At 36.1% G+C, this 25,903-nt stretch overlaps 2 protein-coding genes across 13 annotated transcripts in view; one reads left to right on the top strand and one right to left on the bottom strand.

Moving 5' to 3' along the window:
• Positions 1-20,842, bottom strand: part of LOC101893987 (uncharacterized) — a 61,664-nt gene extending 40,822 nt beyond the window's left edge. The window contains exon 1 of the mRNA XM_005183749.4: positions 20,408-20,842. The gene's annotated coding sequence lies outside the window, so the exon portion shown is untranslated. The remainder of the gene's footprint in view (positions 1-20,407) is intronic.
• Positions 1-25,903, top strand: part of LOC101894270 (tropomodulin) — a 359,112-nt gene that overhangs the window by 231,011 nt on the left and 102,198 nt on the right. The gene's annotated exons all lie outside the window — the stretch shown is intronic.

Here is a 25,903-nt window from a genome sequence, read left to right as displayed (position 1 = left end):
GCAGAAACACAGTCTTAAGTTGGAAAATTTATGACTTGGCCGAAAAGGATTGTTGTTACATTGCTTCATTAAATCAATGATTTTTCTGTACTAGAAGAGTAACTGTATTGGTGCCGATTTGTGTGTGTATATGTGAGAGAGACAGTTTACTACAGTGTGTGTGTACCCAAAATGTCTCAATTAACTTCTCTTTATTTTTGGCCTCATAAAAGCGATATACAGGATGAGATAAAAAACTGCAACAAAGTCAAACGCCATTATTTTTACATTTTTTTTTAATTTTTCTGAATGAACGCAAAAACTGTCGGAAATATTTTCAAATTTTAGAATAAGTTTAGATTTGTTCGAATTGGTCACTTTTGGCACGAATTATGGCCTTCAAACTGCCAATGAAACTGTCACACGCTGCCCAAACGGCATTTTGGCCCATTCCCGGCGAAGCGCTTGCTAGAGCCAACCTTGCTTTCCAAAATACTTCAGACACAATAGTAAGACAGATTGGTATCCGGAGATTTTGATGGCCATTATGCGCTGGAAATGAAGCGAGGAACCTCATTTTGTAACCATTCTTGGGTGGCAGATGCTGAGTGCGATGGTGCTGAATCCAGTTTGAATGTCCATGATCTGCGGCCAAAATGTTTGTGTGCCCAAGGCTTAAATATTTTCGCGATAATATTCGGCATTTATTCTGCAGGACAACGAATATTTTCTCATCAGAGAAAACCAAATTCGGCAGTTCACCACTTCACAAGCGAAGAAACTCTTTAGCTCTTTTGAGTCTATTTTCATTCTATTGCAGTGTAAGTTCTTGCACTTTTTGGTATTTCAATGGCTTTACCCCGACCTCATGTCTCAATATCTGCCGAATGGAATATTGCGATATGTTCAGCTCACGAGTAATTTTTCGACCACAGCGACGCGGGTTTCGATCAAGTCGCTTTTTTACTTTTCGAACCTTTTCTGCTGTTGTAGTTTTTTTCCTCTCGACCTGTAGAATATCTAATGTTCTGCTAGGTCTCATTATGACTCTTCATTTCCTTTTCAACAATTTGCAGCAAATTTCTTAATTTTTCTAGCGAATTTAAATTAGGTTAAGTACAAGTGGCTGAAGGTATAATTTGAAGTGGTAAAATTCGCATATTTGCTTTGCACTTATTTTCCAACACTTCTAAGTTTGTTCTGAAACAAGAAAACAAAGAAGTTTTCCGGTCTTAAGTGGCAAGGCTTAAAAAAATATTTTTTTGCAAAGTGAAAGGATTGCGTTTCGTTACATAATATGCCATTTCATGGCATGACACGGCGCGACTTTGCCCCACTTGCTGGCTGGCAGAAGTGTTGATAACTCTTTTCATTCTCCACAAAGAATTTTCCACTTTAACATTTTTCTTTTCTAAATTATTCAATTTTTTTTATGTCCTGTTTCACTTTTTTGCCAAACTGCTACATTGTTGCCAGTGTCTAAAATAAAACTCATTAAAAAAAACAAACTTTCTTTTATTTCGGAATTTATGTGCGTGTGTTCGTTTTCTTTTTTTTTTCCTATTTTTTTTCTCTCGCTGCCACCAATTCTCAGTTTTCCCTCAAATCCATACTTGTGCTAAATAAAAAATAATGAAGAAAGCAAATAATAAAAAAGAGTCTCAAGCAAAAAAACAAAAACCAAATATAAGCAACAACTATGACACAATACACAGCCTTCTACTTCGACCCACAAAAATTCCAACCAAAGGCTCAAGAGCCACTGCTCATAGAAAAAATTTAAATTATTATTGAAATCTTTACGACAATAAATTGTCAAAGTTCATAATTTGTTAGCGAACAAACAGCATCACAATGGAAAGTTTTCTTTTCATTATGATTTGCAACTGTGTTCGGCTAGAGACCGAGAAAAATGGAAAAAAAAACGAACTGAAAAAGTTGGCTTTTTTACAAACGAAAAAGTAGGACTTTTTTAAGGGGGCTCTGAGAGGGGACAGACGAACTTTGTGTGGTAGTTTATGCGGGCCTACAATTTTATGTTCCCGTCTGTAAAGTTAAGCAAACGAATGAGTGAATCGAAAGAATATGAATTAAATTGATGCCGTTTTAGTCGATTAGCCTGCCTTCATGATAACCCATGGGAGATATTAAATCATAAGAAACAAACAAAAATTACAATAGTCGGCAGATGAGTACTAGAAATATTTTGTAATATTTAAATAACGTGAAAATTGCGAAAAGAAACAAATTAGATAAAATCAGGTAGAATATACCATCAGTATATGACCAGTAGTACAATATACCAGAGAAAAAATCACTTCTACAATTTCAGATTTAAAAACAAGCAAGGAAATGTAAAAAATCGGGCGGGGCCGACAATATGATAGCCTACACCACTATGCATATTTAGAACAGCCCCCGTGACTACAGAATTTATTTGAAGTAAATCATACCACCGATCAACAATCGGCTCTCCAATTCTGAATAGATTTTCACCAAATTTGACGGAGGCATTTTTATCTTTTATACCAAAAAACATTGCTATAGAGTACCTTATATCACTTCAAGAAGGATTATTTTAAAAACATATATATCGGAGCCAAGTTCCACAAAATGAAAACGTACGTCCCGAAATTCACTCCAGTTTGCACAATAAACCTGAAATCGGATTAAGGATATATATGGATATAGCTCCCATCTCTTAGTCGTTCTCGACAAAATTTGGCAAAAGTATTTCTGAGCTCTATAAGATATCTTGCACCAAATATCATTGTTGTCGAATGCATATTACGAATATTAGGGACTTTAACACCAAATTGGATGAAACATATATATGGGAGCTATAACTATATCTGAAATTGTGTGTACTTGCTTCTAGACTGAATTCGGTCGGATGTGCCAAAATTCAGGTCATTTGAACTGATATTGACCATTTGGCGCACAATTAACCCGAAATCGGTTGAAGATATATATGAGAGCTATATCAAAATCTGAACCGATCTTTATGAAATTTCGCAGAGGTATTTCTGGGATGTATCAGACATCTGATACTAAATATCATTGTTGTGGAGTGCATATTACGCATGTGAGGACTAAAAACCCCAAATCGGACGAATCATATAGGGTGACATAAAAAAACTGCAACAAAGTCAAACGGCATAATTTTTACATTTTTTTAAATTGCATTGAATTAAAGCAAAAAATGTCGGAAATAGCATCAAATTTTAGAATAAATTTAGATTTATTCGAATTCGTCACCTTTGGCACGAATTATGGCCTGATGATTAATACGAATGGAGAGCGACCATCGGCTTTTATGGCGGCCCACACCATCACCATGGCCGACGTTTGAGTTCTGGTAGTCAACCGAAGGTGCACATTTTCAGCTGACCCCTTTGGCAAGTAAACACGATCATAAATTCCAAACAGTGCAAGAACTTACACCGCAACAGAAAGAAAATAGACTCAAAAGAGCTAAAGAGTTGCTTCGTTTGGCCGAAAGTGGTGAACTGCCGAATTTGGTTTCCTCCGATGGGAAAACATTCGCTGTCTAGCAGTAATGGTGTGGGCCGCCATAACAGCCGATGGTCGCTCTCCACTCGTATTAATCGACAGTGACATCAGAATAAATGACGAATATTATCGCGAAAATATTCTGGAGGGTGTAGTAAAGCCTTGGACACGCAAACATTTTAGCCGCAGACCTTAGACATTCCAACAGGACTCAGCACCATCGCACTCAGCACGCGCCACCCAAGAATGGTTACAAAATGAGGTTCCTCGCTTCATTTCCAGCGCACAATGTCCACCAAAATCCCCGGATACCAATCCGTTGGACTATTGTGTCTGGAGTATTTTGGAAAGCAAGGTTGGCACTAACCTCAAGCAAGCGTTTCGCCGGGAACGGGCAAAAATACCGCAGAGCAACATTCGGGCAGCGTGTGACGGTTTTATTGGCCTTTGAAGGCCATATTTTTCTCAAAGGTGACCAATTCGAACAAATTTAAACAAATTCAAAAATTTGTGCCATTTCCGAAATTTTTTTCTTTCATTTAATAAAATTTAAAAAAACGAATGTAAAAAATATGGCGTTTGACTTTGTTGCAGTTTTTTTTTTCACTCTGTGTATATATTATTGATCAGCATAAATTTCTATGTTGATTTAGCGATGTCCGTCCGTCTATCCGTCTGTGGAAATCACTCTAGCTTCCAAACGAAATGAAGTAGGCTGATAAAGTTTTACTCAAATATTATGTCTGCAGGACTTTCGGTATTGAAAATGGGCCATGTAGGTCCACGTTTTACTTTAGCCCCCATATAACGGTACCTTCCGATATTCGGTATTTTGATGATTTTAGCGACATTATTTACCGGAATTGCTTCAAATTTTGTATTTGAAGTTGGTAATGGATACTACAGTCTAAGACAGAAAATTGTCTGTGCAGGTGCACGTTTTGGTATAGTCCCCATATAACGTTACTTCCCCATATTCGGTATATTTAATGATTTTAGCGACATTATTTACCGGAATTGCTTCAAAGATCGTATTTGAAGATCGTAATGGGTACTACAGCCAATGACAAACATTTTTGTATACAGATCCACGTCTTCGTGTAGCCCCCATATAACGGTACCTCCCAATATTCGGTATTTTTATGATTCGTTCGACATTATTCACCGGAATTATTTCATAGCTCGTATTTTTTACTACAGCGAGTGACAGAAAATTTCGTAAGCTGGTTCACGACTTCGTATAGTCTCCATACAACAGTTTTCATTTAATTAGTAGTTTCCGGAAGTTTTTTGAAATTTCTCAAGTTCTTTCAAAATGGTGGAGGGTATTAAAAGTTCGGCCCCGCCGAACTTATCTGTTTTTATACTTGTTTTTAATTTAAATTATTTTAAATCATTTGGGAATCATTCTTTTAGAAAAAAAAGAATAGTTGAATAAACTTTGTCAAACTCAAAATGTTCGCAAATTTGTGTGAGGGGAGGTTACATTTGTTTTACATTTCCCTCAAAGAGCTACATTTTCAACATAATTCAACTTGTTTAAAGGAAATTGATATCTTTTAAACAGCATTCCTCCATAATTTTAGAAAAATGAGTAGCACAACATAACGGCTCAATTTTTCTTGCCATGAATTTCAATGGATATCTTGTCTTTTCCTTTATTTTTCGTCTACAACACCCCAGTTGATGGCAATTGACCGAAAAGTATATTTTACAGCATCTAAAAATAGCAATAAAAATAAACTTTGCAGACCCAGAGCTTAGTTTAAGACGTCATATGGACATGGCATAATTTTAACAGGCTTTTGCATTTTTCACTGGAATTTCATGGGAACGTTTTCTACAAAATAATATTTTCTATTCAACTATGATGAAATGGCACAACAAAATGTAATACCTTATTTACCAAAAATACAAAGTAAATAGGTATTTTTTGTTCGTTTTGCCTTTAAAGTTTACTGATACCATGCTTAAGACTTATTTGCATTGTGTTTTCGAAACCATTTCAATTTGCACACTAAATTTCAGGCAGCATTCATTCCCGGCCAATGGTCTTCACTTGGCCAACGAAGAAGGTCATTGTATCGTTATTTGAAAATGGTTTTATGATTGTCAAGGGAATTGTTAAAAATTACCACTGGCAACAAAACAATAAAACCGAATAATTTCCCCTTAACCCCCACTCCAAATGGAAGTTAACACTTCTTTCCACATTCACAGGCACGAATATTCAATTTTGCGAATGGGGATTTTCCAACTTCAAACGCATTCGTTTGTTTAGTGAATATCAAATGCTTTCAAAAAGTAGAGGATTATTTTCTAAAAATATTTATGACAATTGGCGATTAAGTGTTTTATTCACTCTTCCATTTTTACAAATGTTACAAAACAATTTACTTTGTCTTCCCCTTTCCCCATCCAATTCACTTCACAGCCGCCTATTGTTTGGAGTGTGTAAAGGACATTTAATAGGATTTATTTATTATTATTTATTTATAGATTTAGGAAGTCAAGTGAAAAATCTGCTAAAAAATGCAACAAAGGAAATCTGTTTGTGTGTAACTGTGATAACGTGTCTGCTAAAAATAATGTGACAATTGGGATTCTAATAAAGCTTGGGAAGGATGGTGTAAAATAATTTTTTAAATAGCGATTATGTCTTTAGAAGATCTATGAAAGGTGTCCCAGACATAGAAAACCTATAAAAGGTCCAAAGAAGCCATGATAGAGGCCTTCTATAATTTGAATACCCCTTGACAGTATATAATGTATATATGGCTTGTGGCGACTATTCTATTTATAAGTGACTGTGAAAAGAAAAGAAATAATAATTTTAGACATAACAAAGTGAATATATTCTTGATCAGCGTAAAATTCTACGACGATTTAGCCGTGTCGGTCCGTCCGTCTGTTGTAATCACACTAGGATCAAAATGAATAAAGATAGGAAGCTTTAAGTTGGCACAGATCAGTCTTTTGTCTGCAGTCAGGTCAAGTTCGAAGATGGGCTATACCGGTCCGTAAACCCCCGATATTCGATATTTTGATGATTGTAGCAAAATTTTGCAATGAAATTATCTGACAATCCACGAAGGGAGTTTCTTCTGAGTACTTTACCCCCTGGAAGAGTATTGTCTATATAGGTCCACGATATCGTATAACCCCAATATAAGGGTACCTCCCTAAATTCGGTATTTCGATGATTTTAGCTACATGCATGAATAAAATTGTGTTAAAATCCATACTAGAATTTATTTATAAACTCTACTCCCTGAAAGAGAAATGCCTATAAAGGTCCATGATTTGTATTTAGAATTCGTAATGGGTCCCACTGGAGCCTCAGCTTGCCGTTCCAATGTATCGTAACTCATATATTGGAAGTGCATTAGAGGTAGTCATATACCGTAGTGCTAGCTAGACCAATTTCATAGTCATTGTAGACGACCAAAAGAGATAAAACTTACCATACAAACAGTTCATTGCCATGCCCGAACGGTTATACCACGAGTTTTTTGATGCATCTCAGAAGACGTGGACATTGTCCCCCCGAACACAAACATCCTAAACCCTGATCAACTATCCCCCTTTTGCAACGGGACCCAACCTATGTACCCATTGCGTATGCAGGCCCACGTCTTCGTATAGCCTTCATATAACTGTACCTCCCAATATTCGGTATTTTGATCATTTTTGCGACATTATGCACCGGAGTTGTTTAAAATATCAAATTTATTGTTCGTAATGGAAACGACAGCCTCTGACAGAAGTTTGTCTAACAGTAACTTCCAATACTGGGTGAGATGTAAAAACTGTAACCAACTTCAGACTGCTTTCATTTCTAAGCCACTCGTCCGACAACTGTTAAAATTATTACAATGACAGCTCATTATATTTTTTACAAGCATACAAAAGCATTTTTGTTAGAATTTTCCAGGAAAAGTTATTCGTGATGGAATTCAAGCTTGATAGTGTGATTTATTTATGTTTGGCTGGAAAACCACAATTGGCTATAGTTAGAGCACTCCAGCATTTAAATGTGAATAAATCTTTTGTGTCTCGTACCATCGCTCGTTACCGTGATACTGGTAGCGTAGCCCGACGTCAAGGAAGTGGACGGATGGAGACAGCAACATCAGCAGATATGGTTCAAATCTAAAGAAGCGACTTGATCGAAACCAGCGCCGCAGTGGCCGAAAAATAGCTCTTGAGCTGTACATATCGCAATATTCCATTCGGCAAATAATGAAAAATGAGCTCGGTGTAAAGTCATTGATATTCCAAAAAAGTGCAAGAACTTACACCGCAACAGAAAGAAAATAGACTCAAAAGAGCTAAAGAGTTGCTTTGCTTGGCCGAGTTCGGTTTTTTCCAATGAGAAAACAAAACACAGCAGTTGTAAACAAACAAAATGATCGTGTTTACTTGCCAGTTCAGCTGAAAATGTACACTTTCCGTTGGCCACCAGAACTCAAGCGACGGCCATGGTGATGGTGTGGGCCGCCATAATAACCGATGGTCGCTCTCCGCTCATATAAATCGACCGTGGCATCAGAATAAATGTCGAATATTATCGCGAAAATATTCTGGAGGTTGTATTAAAGCCTTGGGCACGCAAACATTTTGGCCGCAGATCTTGGACATTCTAACAGGATTCAACACCATCGCACTCAGCACGCGCCACCCAAAAATGGTTACAAAATGAGGTTCCAGCTTAATTTCCAGTTCACAATTGCCTCCAATATCTCCGGATACCAATCCGTTGGACTATTATGTCTGGAGCATTATGGAAAGCAAGGTTTATGTGTCGATCACTTCAAGCAAGCGCTTCGCCGGGAATGGTCCAAAATACCGCAGAGCAACACTCGGGCAGCGCGTGACTGTTTCATTGTCCGTTTAAAGGCCATAATTCGTGCCAAAGGTGACCAATTCGAACAAATCTAAACTTATTCTAAAAGTTGATGTTATTTCCAACCTTTTTTTGTTTCATTCAATAAAATTTAAAAAAACAAGTAAGCAAAGGCTACTGCCGCGCGGGGTCGACCAAGTGATACCCTACAACACTACAATATGTTCGAAGTCCCCTTATATCCAAATCCATTTTGGAAGATTTCGATTTTTAAATAATATCAAAGAGCCCCGCCCAGTGGTTTCCCTTAGTTTTTGACCCGGAGAATTTGGCCAAGATTTACGCACTCCGTAGTGTTGTTAAGTATTCAAAAAAAAAATCACACGAGTGTTGTGGTATATTTTACAGCTAAATATAATCCAATGGACATCCAAAATGCTAAACAGCTTATTTGTCCTTAACTCTTTTCCGATGCGAAATTCCGTGTCGATTAGTTTTCAATTGTGGCCTAAGAGCGACTACAAAATTAGAAAAAATTTTTTTTTTTTTTGACCATTTGCAACTCTAATTCTGACCCTAACCCTACCCCCATGCAAAATTTCGATAATTGCGATATGCATATAATACCCTCAAAACGAAGTGTTGGGGGGGGGGGGGGGGGGTGTAAAAATTTAGAAAATTCACAATTGTAAATAGTAAGTCAAATTGAAAAAATCGCATGCGATAAAAAATATGACCAAAATTGAAAAAAAATCGACAAAAGATATTCACTTTTTTATTGGTATATTTTTCCACGATTTTCTTAGATTTTATCGTTTTCCGGCAAGAGACCATTCCAAATTGATGGGAATTGTGAAAATCGGCCCAGCGGTTCTTGATTTATAAGCAGAATAAATAAGATCAATTCTTTTACATATGTATTGTACCTATTTTGCTATATATCCGGTTTCTTGACTATTAACATCACTCTAATGATCAGAAGTGATATTTTAATATATTTGTAATTTGGCTGGGATTGAAAATATTCACGGTTTATTGGATATTTTCCTATTTTCTTACATAAAAGTTAGCCCAAAGCCCAAATTGGTAAGTTTCTGCCTATTCCTAAATTCTAACTCCATGTAAATTTTCGCGTCTATTCGTTCATAATTGTGGCCTATAGAGCAACTGCAAAATCAGGATATTTTCTGTTTTTGGTCCATTTCAACCCCTAAATATAGGGCTCTATTCTGACCATTACCCCACCTCCATTTTCAATTTCGAGAGGATCGGTTCGTAATTGCAACCTGTAGCTTGATTACAAATTAACATGGACAGACGGACGGACGGACATACATAGCTAGATCTACTCATCTCGGCGAGATAGGAAGATCCTATGTGGGAAACCAATATTTCGAGGGGTTACATAATTTTTGGTCCAATCAAACTTATAATTCCCCCAACACATAGTGTTGTAGGATATAAAAAATGTAAAAATTATGACTTTTGGCTTTGTTGCAGTTTTTTTTATCTCACCCTGTAGAGCCAAAGGGGTTGAAATGCTAATAGTTTTGCAATATTATGACGACCGAGTGAATTCCGGGATTGAAGTACAAGAAGGTGAAATAATAGAGTTGGAGTCAGAGCAAAAATCGGAAGCTTTGACCTAATTTCTAGATGTTTTAACCCTTTTTAGCAAGCCATTTCTAAGTGCTTCGATTTCATTGAAATATGTAAGTGTCCTAAATATTCCTAAGAAAAGGAATAAGAAAATTTATTTATCCCTTGTATAAAAAGTGATTCCTGTTGAATTCTTTAGCATTTCGTCATTTGATTAATGATAGCCTCAAGCCGCGTCAAAGATCAAGTCATTTTCTAGGACTGAAAATATTTGTCATTCATAAAAGCTAAAAAGTTCTACACGACAATATTTCATTCCGTTCCTCTGATGGAAAAACGAAACACTCAATGACAACAAATTACAAACATTTTCAAACAAAAATACATATCTCAAGAAAAGCACGTGCCAGAAAAAAAGAATAATGTTCTCAATTTTCTTTTTAAGATATATATTCATATAGTTTACGTATTTTATATGCACAAGCTATCTGCAAACAATTTATTATCGTTTAGCTTAAAGTGTACCTTTCGTTGTAACCCTTCCAAGGTCCTATTAGCATTTTGCCAAGTCATTGCCATTTTTTAGGTTTTTTGTTACTTATTTCTCCATAAGTTGACGTATCTTGTTTTTTATTAAGTGTTCGTTCACCTATTTCTTGTTTCGAGAACAAAAAATCATTAATTTCAACTTGGGTTGTATTTGGGTTAGAAGAGAGAACGAATACGAAAATATACCCAAGAAAGGAAAATCCTTTATTATTTATTTCATTTGTTTGTGTTGGCCATTAAATTAGAAAAGGGAAAAAAAGCCGAGACAAAGTAGGAAATTCTTGAATAAAATGGGACTCAGGAAAGAATAACTCCTCTAACGAGCATCAAAAACAACATGGACATTACGCGACAAAAGTCTTCTTAATAACAGCTTAAATTGAAATGTTGAAAAGAACACAGAAACGCCCCCACACGAAAGGAGACTCTTCAGCCAGGCAGTCAGTGGAAAATCCCCCCACAAATGGCAAATGGCAACAGGCGGCTCACACACACACATACACACACCCGAAACAAAGGGTACATAATAGCAGAAAAGAAAAAAAGGAGGAAAAACACTACGGAAAAGTGGTCATATTCATAAATTAAAAGCCCAAAAGGATTTCAAAATTCAGACAGCAGGAACACACCAGTTTGAATATATGTTTTTATTCGCCAAACAACTGTACAATGAGGCTACTACAACAGCAACCACAACAACAAATCTGCAAATGCAAAGGCATGAATTTCTCAAAAGCCACAAACAAGACCAGATTACAAAAGCTTAAGGTGATGGTGGAGGGGAGGGTGGTCAAAGGAAAAAAGGTTCATCAACTCATACTCCCAACAACAACACCATGTGCTTGAGGCCACAAAATCCACACTCACAGCCATGGGCTTTTCGAACATATGAGTCCAGATCATTAAAATACTGCATCATGGTTAAAATGGCTCGGCATATCTGCCGACCAGACACAGAGCAAAAAGGCAGGCAGTTTTTTACCTTTACAGACACATACCCATTAAACTTTCACACAGAGAAGGGACGTCAAATAAGCCAAACAACAAACGAAATTGCAATTGAAAATCGCCGACCGTAAAGTCAATGAAGTGTTAACTGTCCTGTGGCATCAATAAGGACTCAAAATAAATAACGCACTCACACACACACAAACAAACACACGTGCTCACAAATAAAAAATAACAACGGAATATCTCTCTCTGGAGAGCACAACAAAAAAAACAGCAACAAGAAGACAAATGAAACAGTAAAATAACAAAACATTCCATTGCTAACGAGAAGGTTCACTAACAGGAAGGATATGTAGTCAGTATCCTGCAAACGAAAGGCAAAAAAATAATAAAACATTACCACCGGTCCTCATTATTTTAACAATCTAAAATTGTGGAATTTTTGTTAAGGTTATTTTTATATCCTCCACCATACATAGTATGGAGGGTACATAAAGTTCGTCATTCCGTTTGTAACTCATCGAAATAATATGTTTAGACCTAACAAAGTACAGGGTGAGATGAAGAAACTGCAACCAACTTCAGACTGCTGTCATTTCTAAGCCTCTCGTCCGACAGCTGTTAAAATTATTCCAGTGACAGCATATTATATTGTTTACAAGCGCACAAAAGCATTTTGGTGAGAATTTTTCAGAAAAAAAGTTATTCGCGATGGAATTCAAGCGTGATAGTGTGGCTTCTTTATATTTGGCTGGAAAACCACAAGTGGCTACCGTTAGAGCACTCCAGCACTTAAATGTGAATAAATATTTTGTGTCTCGTACCATCGCTAGTTACCGTGATACTCGTAGCGTAGCCCGACGTCAAGGAAGTGGAAGAAGGAAAACAGCAACATCAGCAGAAATGGTTTGAAAAGTAAAGAAGAGACTTGATCGAAACCCGCGTCGCAGTGGCCGAAAAATGGCATGTGAGCTGAACACATCGCAATATTCCATTCGGCAAATATTTAAGAATGAGATCGGGGTAAAGCCATTGAAATTCCAAAAAGTGCAAGAACTTACACCTCAACAGAAAGAAAATAGACTCAAAAGAGCTAAAGAGTTGCTTCGCTTGGCCGGAAGTGGTGAACTGCCGAATTTGGTTTTCTCCGATAAAAAACATTCGTTGTCCAGCAGTTTGTAAACAAACAAAATGATCGTGTTTACTTGCCAAAGAAGTCCGCTGAAAATGTGTACCTTCGGTTGGCCACCAGAACTCAAGCGTCAGCCATGATGATGGTGTGGGCCGCCATAGCAGCCGATGGTCGCTCTCCGCTCGTATTAATCGATCGAGGCATCAGAATAAATGCCGAATATTATCGCGAAAATATTCTGGAGCCTTGGGCCCGCAAACATTATGGCCGCAGACCTTGGACATTCCAAAAGGACTCAGCACGCGCCACCAAGAATGGTTACAAAATTTCCAGCGCACAATGGCCACCAAAATCGCCTGATAACAATCCGTTGGACCATTGTGTCTGGAGTATTTAGGAAAGCAAGGTTGGAACTAAAAAATACCGCAGAGCAACATTCGGGCAGCGTGTGGCGATTTCATTAGCCGTTTGATGGCCATAATGACCAAACAAATCTAAACTTATTCTAAAATTTGATGCTATTTCCGACATTTTTTGCTTTCATTCAATAAAATTTAAAAAAATGTAAAGATTATGGCGTTTGACTTTGTTGCAGTTTTTTTGATCTCACCCTGTATATTCTTATTCAGCGTAAAATTCTAAGACGATTTAGCTCTGTTTGTCCGTCTGTTGCAATCACGCTAGAATCGAAACGAATAAAGATATGAAGCTAACATTTTGCACAGATCTGTCTTTTGTCGGCAGGCAGGTCAATTTCGAAGATGGGCTTCATCGCTCCACGATATCGTATATCCCCCATATAGCGGCACTTCCGAATTATTCGGTATTTTAATGATTTTATTATTCGGAGTTTATTCATTTCATTTATTCATCGGAGTTGTTATAAAGTTCGTATTTATGGTTCGTAATGGAAACTGCAGTCTATGACAGAAATGTTTCTATGACGGTCCAGGTCTTCGTATAGGACCCATATATCAGTACCTCGCTATATTCGGTATTTTGACGATTTTAGGTACAGCGTTCAAATCAATTTAATTCAAAAATATCAATTTGAAGTTTTTAATAGCCTGTGACAGAAAATTGTCTATGCAGGTCCAGGTCTTCGTATAACCTCGATATAAGGGTAGCTCCCGGTATTTTGATGATTTTAGCTACATTATTCACCGGATTTTTTTCAAGTTTCGTATTAATGGCTTATGACAAAAGTTTCCTATGCAGGTTAACGTCTTCGTATAGACCCCAATATAACGGCTATATTCGGTATTTTTAAGATTTTAACACAATTTTTGGCGAATTTTATTTATTATTTATTTTTTAATAATTTCCAAATTTATTCCAAATGGTGAAGGGTATTCAAAGTTCGGCTCGGCTGAACTTACTGCTTTTTCACTTGTTCTTCTTCTTTTCTTGAGCTAAGCAATGTTTCAATAAACTTAAGTAGGATTTTTAATTTTTTTTAACAAAGAAATATTCCTTATTTAAAAAATTCCAGTAACAAAGAAAAATGCTTGCTATAACCCAAAATAACTTTAATTTTTGTTCAATGATGAAACACACATATTTAAGCTATTTCCTAGCTTAGGCCCGAAAAAATAATATTGTCTTCAGACATGCCTAGACACGAAAGGGAAAAAATGTTTCTTGTTTTTATTGTTGGTTGTTATGAGAAAACTTTGAAGATTTCATTTTTCCCCCAAAATATTGATTATTGAAGTGGAAATTGCTAATAAGATTGGAAAAGAAACATTCGCAAAAAAAAAATGGAGACATGTTTTTGGGTTCGTTTTTGTGGTGACAATAAATAGCTAATACGTTGAAGCGTGACCAGCTACTCGAGAAAATATTCGAATTAAAACTTGCTCAAATTTCGATTCAAAAAAATGTTTTTTATAATCGTCTTAGTGAGACAAAAACAAAACAATCCTCCCAGACACTCTTCGCTAACAAAAAAAATGAGCGGTTTCATCTTAACTACAAAGTGTAAACATTAAAGACAAGATTTAAAACAGGTCGAATACCAAATAAATTATTATAATATATTTTTCGAGATATGATGAATAAACATCATCATGATATATAAGTGAAAGGGACAATCTCTTATAATTATTGGATGCACTTTGAGGTAGCTACCTCTTAGCTTAAATAGATCAAGTATTTGAAGATTGCATGTAATATCTCAAACCAAATGTCATTGTTATCGGGTCGAAAAAAAACACATGACAAATGGGATTACTGAGTACATTTTGCATGAGAAACTGCATTCTTTCATTCATATTTTATTTCAAATGCATTAAAGCATAGGTTATTATTAAGGGGAAGTAGGGTAAGTGTGCCTAAGTTCGGCATGTCCCAGTAGTCGGCACTTTTTATTTTTAAGCCCAAACAATCAGTTTAACTAAACAAAAATATTATATTTTAATGAATTAATTTATTATTATTAATTATTCTTACAAAAAATTGGTATGCCGACCGTTGGAAAATGCCATACCGACAATTGGAAAGTGATGCCGACTACTGGCAAAAAAGCATTGTTTTAATAAAACTACAAATTTATAAAATTTAATAAAAAGATAATAAAACTTTATTTATTATTGAAAAAACTATACAAAATTTCGAATCTGAATAAATTAACTTTGTAATAATTGAAATGCTCCACTCAGAATGGTGAGCGATTAAAAACGCGAAAATCCTAAAAGTGCCGACTACTGGTACACTTACCCTATGTCTTAGTCTTAACGAATTACGAAATTTTAACAGTGGCGTATGAAGGCTGGAGATGGTATACAGGGTGAGATAGAAAATTGCAACAAAGTCAAACGCTATTATTTTAATTTTTTTTAATTTTATTGAATGAAAGCAAAAAATGTCGGAAAGCATCACATTTTAGAATAAGTTTAGATTTGTTCGTTTGGTACGAATTATGGTCTTCAAACGGATGAGTCCTGTTGGAATGTCCAAAGTCTGCGGCCAAAATGTTTGCGTGCCCGAGACTTTAATATAAAATCCAGAATATTATATGCAATGGTCGATTAATACGAGCGGAGAGCGACCATCGGCTGTTATGGCGACCCACACCATCACCATGGCCGGCGCTTGAGTTCTGAGTCTATTTTCTATTTTTTGTTTACATTTTCTTCTGTTGCGGTGTAAGTTCTTGCACTTTTTGGAATTTCAATGACTTAACCCCGAGCTCATTTTTCAATATTTGCCGAATGGAATATTGCGACATGTTCAGCTCACGAGCCATTTTTCGACCACTGCGACTCGGGTTTCGATCAAGTCGCTTCTTTAATTTTCGAACCATTTCTGATGATATTGCTGTTTTCTTCCGTCCACTTCCTTGACATCAGGGTACATTTAAATGCTGGAATGCTCTAACGATAACCACTTGTGGTTTTCCAGGCAAATATAAAGAAATCACACTATCTCGATTGAATTCCATCACGAATAACTTTTTTCTAGAAAATTCTGACCAAAGTGCTAATGTACCCTTGTAAACAATATAATGAGCTGTCACTAGAATTATTTTAACAGCTGTCGGACGAGTGGCTTAGAAATGACAGCAGTCTGAAGTTTGTTGCAGTTTTTTTAATCTTATGCCATGTTTGCGTTAGAACATTTTGTAGGGTTAACCTACTTTAAGAGGATTTATTTGAAGTATAAGTAATGGATATGACAATTTTAATCCAAATTCAGTGGGTTAACCCTTTTATATGTAAACGTACTGTTATCCTGTATATCCGAGAACTTGTTGTTATTTCATAACCAAAAGAAAATTTTCACGATTTTGCAGGCAGATAGATCAATCGAGGGAATTTTGCATGCAATTAAGGTGAGCGTACATAAGCAGCATGAAATAATGGCTAGATTGTCAAGGCTATTAATGTCATATTATAAGGGGAAACAGTGACATGATTCTGGCATCCCTTTATGATATATCACAAAATATGTCATGCGAAAACTTCAAGCTGCTTATATACTCTCACCTTTAGAGTTGGGGGCTGGGCTGGAGCCTACCAATTTGGATGATCATAGGACAATGTTTAGTGGGTTAAATAGACCATAACTTTTATATAAGAAATACGAAAATTTCCTTTAAACCCCGAATATTCCCAGCGAAATCATAAATACATTAAAATGTCACTTCTGACCATTACAGTGATGCTGATAGCCAAAATATCGGATATATAGCACAATAAGCACAATCTATATGTAAAAGAAATTTATATTAGTTATTCTGCTTATAAATCAAGAACCGCTGGACTGACGTTGACCTTTCTCACCACCACATACTGGTAATTATACTGGTAATTATATCTTTGTGCATTTGTTTGTAACATGGAGAAGGAAGCGAGATAGACTCATAGTTACTTTTGAGGAACTTCATACAATCACTTTCTGAGCCGATTTATGCATATCAGTCCGTCTGTCTGTCCGTCCATGCATTCTTGTGAACAAAATACAGGGCGCATTTATTATCCGATTGAGATGAAATTTTGCAAACAATATTTGTTTTGCCCAAGGACGAACCCCATTGAAATTGGTGATAATCGGATCAGATTTAGATATAGCTCCCATATATCTTCAACCTATTTCGGGTTATATGTCCACCAAATGGCTAATATAAGTTGAAATGACCTATATTTTGGTACATCTCACCGAATTTAGTCTAGAAGCAAGTAAATCAAATTTGGGGAAAATCGGCTATAGCTCCCATTTAGTTTAAAGTCCCTCACAAGCAGATATCAGATACAGCTCAGAAATAAGTGAATTAAATTTTGTCAACATCGCTTCAGATTTGGATATAGCTCCCACATATCTCCTCAACCGATTTCGGGTTAATTTTGCACCAAATAGCCAATATCAGTCCAAATAACCTGAAACACTGTCTGGTGTGAAAATGGTAGATGTTGATTCACTCCTATTAGTACCTCGCATCTGAATAGTTCCGCCAACACAGGATCTAATGTGGAGATGGAATATATCGGTTACTCCTTCACTCCCCACAAAGGGTCAACATTTTGTATAATCTTAACTCTTATAAAATTGATATAAGAGTCCCATAAGCACGCGATTCTTTTGAAAATTTCGCACATCCCAATATTTCTACCAACAATAATTGTAACCTTTATATATCCGAAAAAAGTCTGAGATTTTCTTTAAACATTGTGCATCTCAATATTCGTTGGTATAGTTCTGGGCTAGGCAGAGAGCCTCAAAATTTTTTTGTGATTGTATGTGTATTGAAATGACAAAATATTGCAAGTGTTTTTTTGCCTGTTTTTACACAGTGAGAAATAATTTATTATCCGTAAGTTTTCAGTCATAAATGTTCTCTCCAATATTTATAATTTGTTGTTTAAGTTTGCTTTGTTTTTAACGTCAATTTGTAATCGGAATTCGTTGGCAGAAATTTGGAGCTATATTTACACAATAATTTAAAAAAAAAGATGATATAAATGTCCTCCAAAAATATATAAGTTGATATTTTCAGAAATTTTAAATAATTGTTTAATAATTTCGGACATAACATGCTAACCATCCAAGTTGACCCTTTAAAAAGTAATACCGATTTCTACATGCTGATATAAAGACATACGCAAATAGTCCTAGAATTTTACTCTGATCAAAAACTCATATTCTGTCATAAAAGATTATTTCTGTAAATTACAAACAGAATGATAAACATCACATCATAAGACTGTGCATGTCATTTCATAGAAATCGGGGGATATTAAAATGTCTACTAATTTAGAAGGAAAATTAATTTTTCGGTCAATATGAAATGAACTCCTACTACTAAAATGTGAATCCCTATACAAATTCTGTCAAACAGAAATTAATCAAAAAAAAATAAATCCTAACAGTCGTAATTTTTACAATTTCGCAAATACCTATTTGTTTAAAATATGTAGTAAGATATATTTATGTGCTCCAATATTTCTTACGGTGTATTCATTAAAATATCCGACAGCACCTTCCTCATCGACTGCTCGAATAAAACTAAATATTCTCCCAAAACCAATTTGACAGAAAATTCAAAATAATTTATTTTTTACAGTTGTGTTGGTGAACACACAGATATCCCAAGGGATACTCTTTGCCTAGCCTTGGTATAGTTATATGTGCGCTTTAGGAAAATGTGAAACCTATACATACAATGTTTTGCCACCGGAGCTAGAATCGATCATAAGCAACAAATTCCAATTTTTAGACAAATCCGCGAAAAAATGTGGCAAATATCATAAAAATTCCGCATATAGGGAGGTACCGTTGTATTGGGGCTATACCAAAACGCGGACCTATACATAAAATGTTTCGCTACACGAGCTAGAACCCATTATGACCTACATATACCAATTTTTAGACAAATCCGTGGAAAACATATGACGAAAATCATGAAAATACCGAATATCGGGAGATACCGTTATATGGCGGCTATACCAAAACGTGGACCTATACATAAAATGTTTCACCACACAAGCTAGAACCCATTATGACCTACAAATTCCAATTTTTAGACAAATCCGCGAAAAAAAAGTTGCAAAAATCAGCAAAATGCCGAATATCGGGAGGTACCGTTGTATGGGGGCTATACGAAAATGTGGACCTATACATACAATTTTTCGTAGATTTTTAGGTAGTCAAAATACCGACTATTGGGAAGTACCGTTATATGTGGGATATACGAAATCGTGGACCTATACATGCAATGTTCCGCCTGTGAAACAAGAACCCATTATGACCTACATGTACCAATTTTTAGACAATCAAAATACCGATTATAAGAGGTACCGTTATATGACGGCTATACCAAAACGTGAACCGATATATCTCATTTTCAATACCAACCATACTAGACACAATACAAATTGTTTTGCCGAATTTTGAAGGTCTGCGTCCAATAATGTGGGCTGTATCAGACAGACGGACATCATTAAATCGATTAAGAATTTTATGGTGATTATTAATATATGTACTTTATGGGGTCTACGTCGAATATTTAGGTATGTTACAAACGGAATGACAAAGTTAATATACCCTCCATTCCAAGGTGGAGGGTATAAAAAGTCGCATTCCTCAAAATCAAGACTCTTGCACTCCGAACCTAAATCCTTTCATATTCAAGTAATTTTTCTTGATTTATTTAATAGTATTTGTTTAATATATTTCTCTTTGCTTTCCCTTTTCAGGTAAGTTAACACAATATTATTTGCAAAAGGGGAAAACTTCTGTAAGTACTTTATTTAAAAACAAAAAAAAATGATAAACATTTTCTCAGGAGATTTTACTTCACTGATATAAAATCGTTTTTCCTTCATAGTAAAAATAACATGAATTCTTGTATTTCTCTCTTGAATATTTTCTTCATAAACATAATATTCCAGAATTTACAACACAAACAAGATTTTTTCTTCCAATTATCTATCAATTTTTTCACAAAGGATTTTTTTCCAAGAATATACTTCATTTCATCCTACTAAATAAAAGGTTAAATAAACATAAACCGATTTGTTCCTCTTCAAATATTATTAGCATCCAATGGAGGATAATCGACGTAAATACCTTTGGTTTTCTTTAATTGGAATTTCATAAACACACAAATTCGCACACAGAGATAATGGGATTCGCCAATACCATCAATGGAGTTAAACACTCAGCTACTCACTCACTCTCAGCAATCTCTGTTTAAACAATGGAGAGGGTTAGTGACTCCCGCGACTCCATCCATTGTTCAAATATAACAATGTTCTCGAAAACTTTTTCCATAATGCCATGACGGCTTAGCCGTTTACAATTTCGGCAATAAGTAACAAATTAATAACATTCATACGCACCATGGAACCAAAACAATGGCCATTTTTATATTCGCAGCAGCTGTTACCTCCGGTAATGGTATTTAACTCGATGCCATTTTTGTACAAACTCCGATGATGGAAGCCTTTTTCGTTATTGTCTCGGCCTTTGAAAATCACAAGACAAGCCTCTTGGCTTCAAAGCAAACTCACTCAAACATAAATTTAGTTACGAAAAACTTTGTAATTCAATTTCAAACACTTTCCCAAATTTGCTGCTCTTTAAAAATTGCCTTTGCTTTATTACTTCGTATAACTTCTTTGGAAAAACACTTTTCTTATTTAATTGCCAATTTTTCCCAAATTAAAAAGCAATTGCCTGGCCTCGTATAATCGAATTTCCTTTAATCACAAATATTATTGTCGTGTCGAATTATCATTTCCGTATCCTTTGTCAAATTTTTTTTTTCGCATGGGCTTTGGCGTCACACTTTAAATTTCACCAACCGCTATCTCAGTTGCGTGCGTTATCCGAACGTAATGTTTACCATTCGCTGGCAACAGCAAGACTCTGTTTAGAACCGATTGCAACATTCGTACTTATACGGTAATTTAACATTTCGATTTTCACGAAAGCCGCAATGGCAACATGATTTTAACATTCGTATTAACAGAGCACCCCCCCTGCAGGATAACATTTTTATCCTTACAGCTGCAAAAATAACTATTAATGCTTGCGGCCAAAATGTCAACAACTTCACAACAGAAGCGGCATCTGCAGCAGCAGCAGCAACAACAAGTTTAACATGCTACAACAATGTTAACAGTTTGTTGTATATTTTGGCGCCGGTATTCGGTAATGTATACGTGTGACAGTGTGTGTTGGGAGGGAGGTTGTGTATCCTGTAGATGCACTCGCTTTCGTCATCGTTTCACATTTCACAGAACATTGGCCACGAGCATGAACGGCACCACGACAACACACCAATAAACATGTTTCGTGTATCTCAACTCTAATACCGGAACGCACACACAAACACACACAAGCACCCACACTGATGCCGGCAAGGCAACACATGTTTTCCAACATTTGTTTGTGCGTGTTTCTGTTTTTTTTTCTGCTGTGTCTTTTTGCGATAACAAAATATAACGGATCCACTCCTTCTTTTCTCGTTTCCGTGTTGTTTCTCCGTAGTTCGAGTTAGTTTTGTATTTACAAACAGGAAATTTGGCCTACTAACAAGTTTTAACTTGATGAACAAGGCTCTCGGTCTGGCCGGATAAATATTGTTATTCATTTTGCAATATTTTTTGAAATTTAATTTAAAGTATTCTAATTGGTATCTAAGGAATAGAATCTTTGAGAAAGAAAGAGATTAAAACAAAACAGAAATTTCAGGGAAATAAAAAGTGTGCAAGTTTTCATGACTTCATGACAGCTCCACGAAATTTTAATAGGTCTCGGGTAGGTTATGTTCGAAATTGAGCTTTATCAGTTCACATTAAGAGATTTAAGGCCATTAACGGTTCCCTCAATTTTATTTAAAGTTCTTAGTCTTTTCTGCTGTAATTAGATTTTTCTTTAAACAAGTTAGAAAGCTTTCACCGGTGTCCCGATCCCCATTTGACTATATATACAGGGTGAGATAAAAAACTGCAACAAAGTTAAACGCCATCATTTTTATTGTTTTTTTAAATTTTATTGAATGAAAGCAAAATTTGTCGGAAATAGCATCAAATTTTAGAATAAGTTTAGATATGTTCGAATTGGTCACCTTTGGCCCGAATTATGGCCTTCAAACGGTCAATAAAACCGTCAAACGCTGGAAGCCATTGTGCGCTGAAAATGAAGCGAGGAACCTCATTTTGTAACCATTCTTGGTTGGCGAGTGCTGAGTCCTGTGGAACGTCCAAGGTCTGCGGTCAAAATGTTTGCCTGTCCAAGGCTTTAATACACCCTCCAGAATATTTTCGCGATAATATTCGGCATTTATTCTGATGCCACGGTCGATCAATACAAGCGGAGAGCGACCATCGGCTGTTATGGCGGCCTACACCATCACCATGGCCGGCGCTTGAGTTCTGGTGGCCAACCGAAGGTGCACATTATCAGCGGACCTCTTTGGCAAGTAAACACAATCATTTTGTTTTACAAACTGCTGGACAACGAATTTTTTTTTTTTTTTTTCATCGGAGAAACCCAAATTCGGCAGTTCACCACTTTCGGCCAAGCGAAGCAACTCTTTAGCTCTTTTGAGTCTATTTTTTTCTGTTGCGGTTTTTGCACTTTTTGGAATTTCAATGGTTTTACCCCGATCTTATTTTTCAATATTTGCCGAATGGAATATTGCGATATGTTCAGCTCACGAGCCATTTTTCGGCCACTGTGACGCGGGCTTCGCTTCTTTACTTTTCGAACCATTTCTGCTGATGTTTCTGTTTTCTTCCGTTTCCTTCTTTGACGTATGGCTACGCTACCAGTATCACGGTAACGACCGATGGTACGAGACACAGAAGATTTATCCACATTTAAATGCTGGAGTGCTCTAACGGTAGCTACTTGTAGTTTTCCAGCCAAAATATAAAGAAATCACAATGTCACGCTTGAATTCCATCACGAATAACATTTTTCCGGAAAATTCCCACCAAAATGCTTTTGTACGCTTGTAAAAAATATAATGAGCTGTCACTTGAATAATTTTAACAGCTGTCGGACGAGTGGCTTAGAAATGACAGCAGTCTGAAGTTGTTTGCACTTTTTTCATTTCACCCTGTATGGCCCAATTGAGACTGGAAATAAGTATGCCATAATTTTATCGAAATCGGTTCAAATATAGCTATAGCTCCCATATATATTGTTCATCCGATGAGTTATTTTTGTCCTCCGTAGCCGTAATATGCACTCTGCAACAACCATATTCAGGGCGATATGTCAAATCTATACTGTTGGCAAATTTTATCGAGATCGGTTCAGATTGGGATGTAGCTCCCATATATATCTTTACTCAATTTCAAGATTATTGTGCACCAAATGGTTAATATAAGCCCAAATTGAATGGACACATATGAACGGGTTCAGCCTGGAAAGCAAGCGTATCAAAGTTGGTGAAAATCGGTTAAGATATAGCTATAGGTCCCATATATATGAGTCGTCCGATTTTGTATTTGTACCTCACACCCGTGAAATTCTCTCCACAACAACGATATATGAACGCTAAATGTTATAGAGATATGTTCAGATTTGGATATAGAGACAAATGGGTTTAATTGGTAATAGTTTTGCAATATTGAGTTCAGAAATTAGTCGACAGAGTGAATTCCGGGATTGAAGTACAAAAAGATGAAATAATAGAGTTGGAGTCAGAGCAAAAATCAGAAGCTTTGACCTAACTTCTACATATTTTAACCCTTTAGCAAACCATTTCTAAGTGCTTCGATTTCATTGATTGATTTCATTCGGTATTTTTAAGCTTTTAACAAAATTTTTAACGGATTTTATTTTTTTTAAAAATTGAACAATGTTGGCTTGTTTGTTCGGGATACCATAGTATTTTGTTGTTGCAAAATCGTCAGGCTTAATTCCTTTATTGTTGATTTTATAAAAACAACGTTTGTTTATTATTGCCAAATTCGTTCCAAATGGTAGATGGTATTCAAAATTCAGCCTGGCCGAACTTACAGCTCTTTTACTTGTTTTTTTTTTTTTTCAAAATATTTTACAAAACCCACGAATACTAAAAAAACATTGTCTTTAGGCAAAGTTATATTGGACTTCAGTTTTAAATATTGCAATATAATTTTTCAGATTATGAGCTTCATACACTACATATTCTATGTATAATTATTGCCATTCTTGCTTAAAACACCATGCAGTGATTTAACACAACTCCATTTTCATTTTTTCTTTCCCACCTTTTTTTGCTTCCAAAAGTGCCCTCATTTCTTTTTCCTTTCCAAAAAAAAGGACAATTATTACTCTCCACATGCCGCTCAATGGAAGTGAGCATTAATATAAGTGTTAGTTAGTTGAGGAAATGTAAAAGTTCTAGGGTATTATTTTAATATAATAGGCATTGTTGTTGCTTGTTGGGTTTTTGTCAAAGCCTGACACAACACAGTACGAGTACAACATGTTTCCCTGTTCTTGTGACTAGAACAAATTTCCTTGCAAAAACTTTTTTTCTTGCCTTAACTTTTTTTTTGTCGCCATCATTTTAGCCATTTTTGGTTCTTTAGATTTGCATCGACACTTGCCAACAACATCAACACCAACATAAAAAGGATTTCAACAACAACAACACCAGTAGCAACAATAAAAAACACCCAACTTCATTTACATAGACAACAGATTTTCCCATAAATATAACTCTTGTTGCTTTCCAGCCATCCAGCGTTTATTGTTGTCTAAAAGGGTTGAGAGGAAAACGGCAAGGCAAAAGCCTGCTTGGTGTTTGCTTTCGAGAACATGATGTTGATGCCAAAATAGCAGCAGCACGAAGAGCAACAAGCAACGACATCAATGAAATCCTTTCATTGTTTTTGTCAACTCGCAAATTTCTTAAGCTTGTTTTGTCATTTTGTTTTTGGTGCCAACGAAGCTAGCTAGCCAGCTGAAACACGCTGACTGCCTGCCATTGCCTTGTTAAGAGTCACTGTGCTGTCGCGTTTATGCCGCTGCCATTAAGAGTTATGTATGGGGTGGTGGTGGTGTTGTTGTTGTTAGCTGCCTTTTTTCCCAGAGTGTGCTGTGTTGTGTATCGGGCATAAATGCTTTGTTAGTTTTGCTTGTTCATATTCCTGTTGCTGTGTAATGCCACTTTCATTTCACTATGGAAAACACCATTCAACCCTTGCTGCTGCTGCTGCTTCTTTTTTCTTCTTCAGCTTCTTTCCATATTTGCCACATCTCGTTAAGCTTATGGAATGACGCAAAACATGTTGCTACAATGCAAAGTGATGCTGTTGCTTCTTTCTATTGAGGCGCTCGTTTTTTCACAAATGGTTATCGCATATAAAGCTGTGTGTTTGTGTGTTTTTCCCGTGTCATTTCAACATCAACATGGTGCAAATTTTCACAAAAACGGGATTTTCTTCTTGTTCAGATTTGCTCGCTGTGTTACAATTGGATCTGAACAGTGACTCCGTGGTGAGTGTGAAACAGCCTTTACTAGTGGGAATAAGGTAATTTTTATACACTACTTCACAATGTGTTGAGTATAAGTTAGGTTGGTTCAAATAGTTTGAATCCCCTCGCAGTAATGGTCCTAGACCTAGTACAGGATGAGATAAAAAAACTGCAACCAACTTCAGACTGCTGTCATTTCTAAGCCACTCGTCCGACAGCTGTTAAAATTATTCCAGTGACAGCTCATTATGTTGTTTACAAGTGTACAAAAGCATTTTGGTGAGCATTCTCCAGAAGAAAAAGTTATTCGTGATTGAATTGAAGCGTGATAATGTGATTTCTTTATATTTTGTTGAAACCCACAAGTGGCTATCGTTAGAGCACTCCAGCATTTAAATGTGAATAAATATTTT

Source organism: Musca domestica, unplaced genomic scaffold (assembly GCF_030504385.1).
Source record: "Musca domestica strain aabys unplaced genomic scaffold, Musca_domestica.polishedcontigs.V.1.1 1, whole genome shotgun sequence".
NCBI classification, from domain to species: Eukaryota; Metazoa; Arthropoda; class Insecta; order Diptera; family Muscidae; genus Musca; species Musca domestica.
Note: the sequence above shows the minus strand (reverse complement) of the source record. Positions and strands in the feature narration are given on the sequence as shown.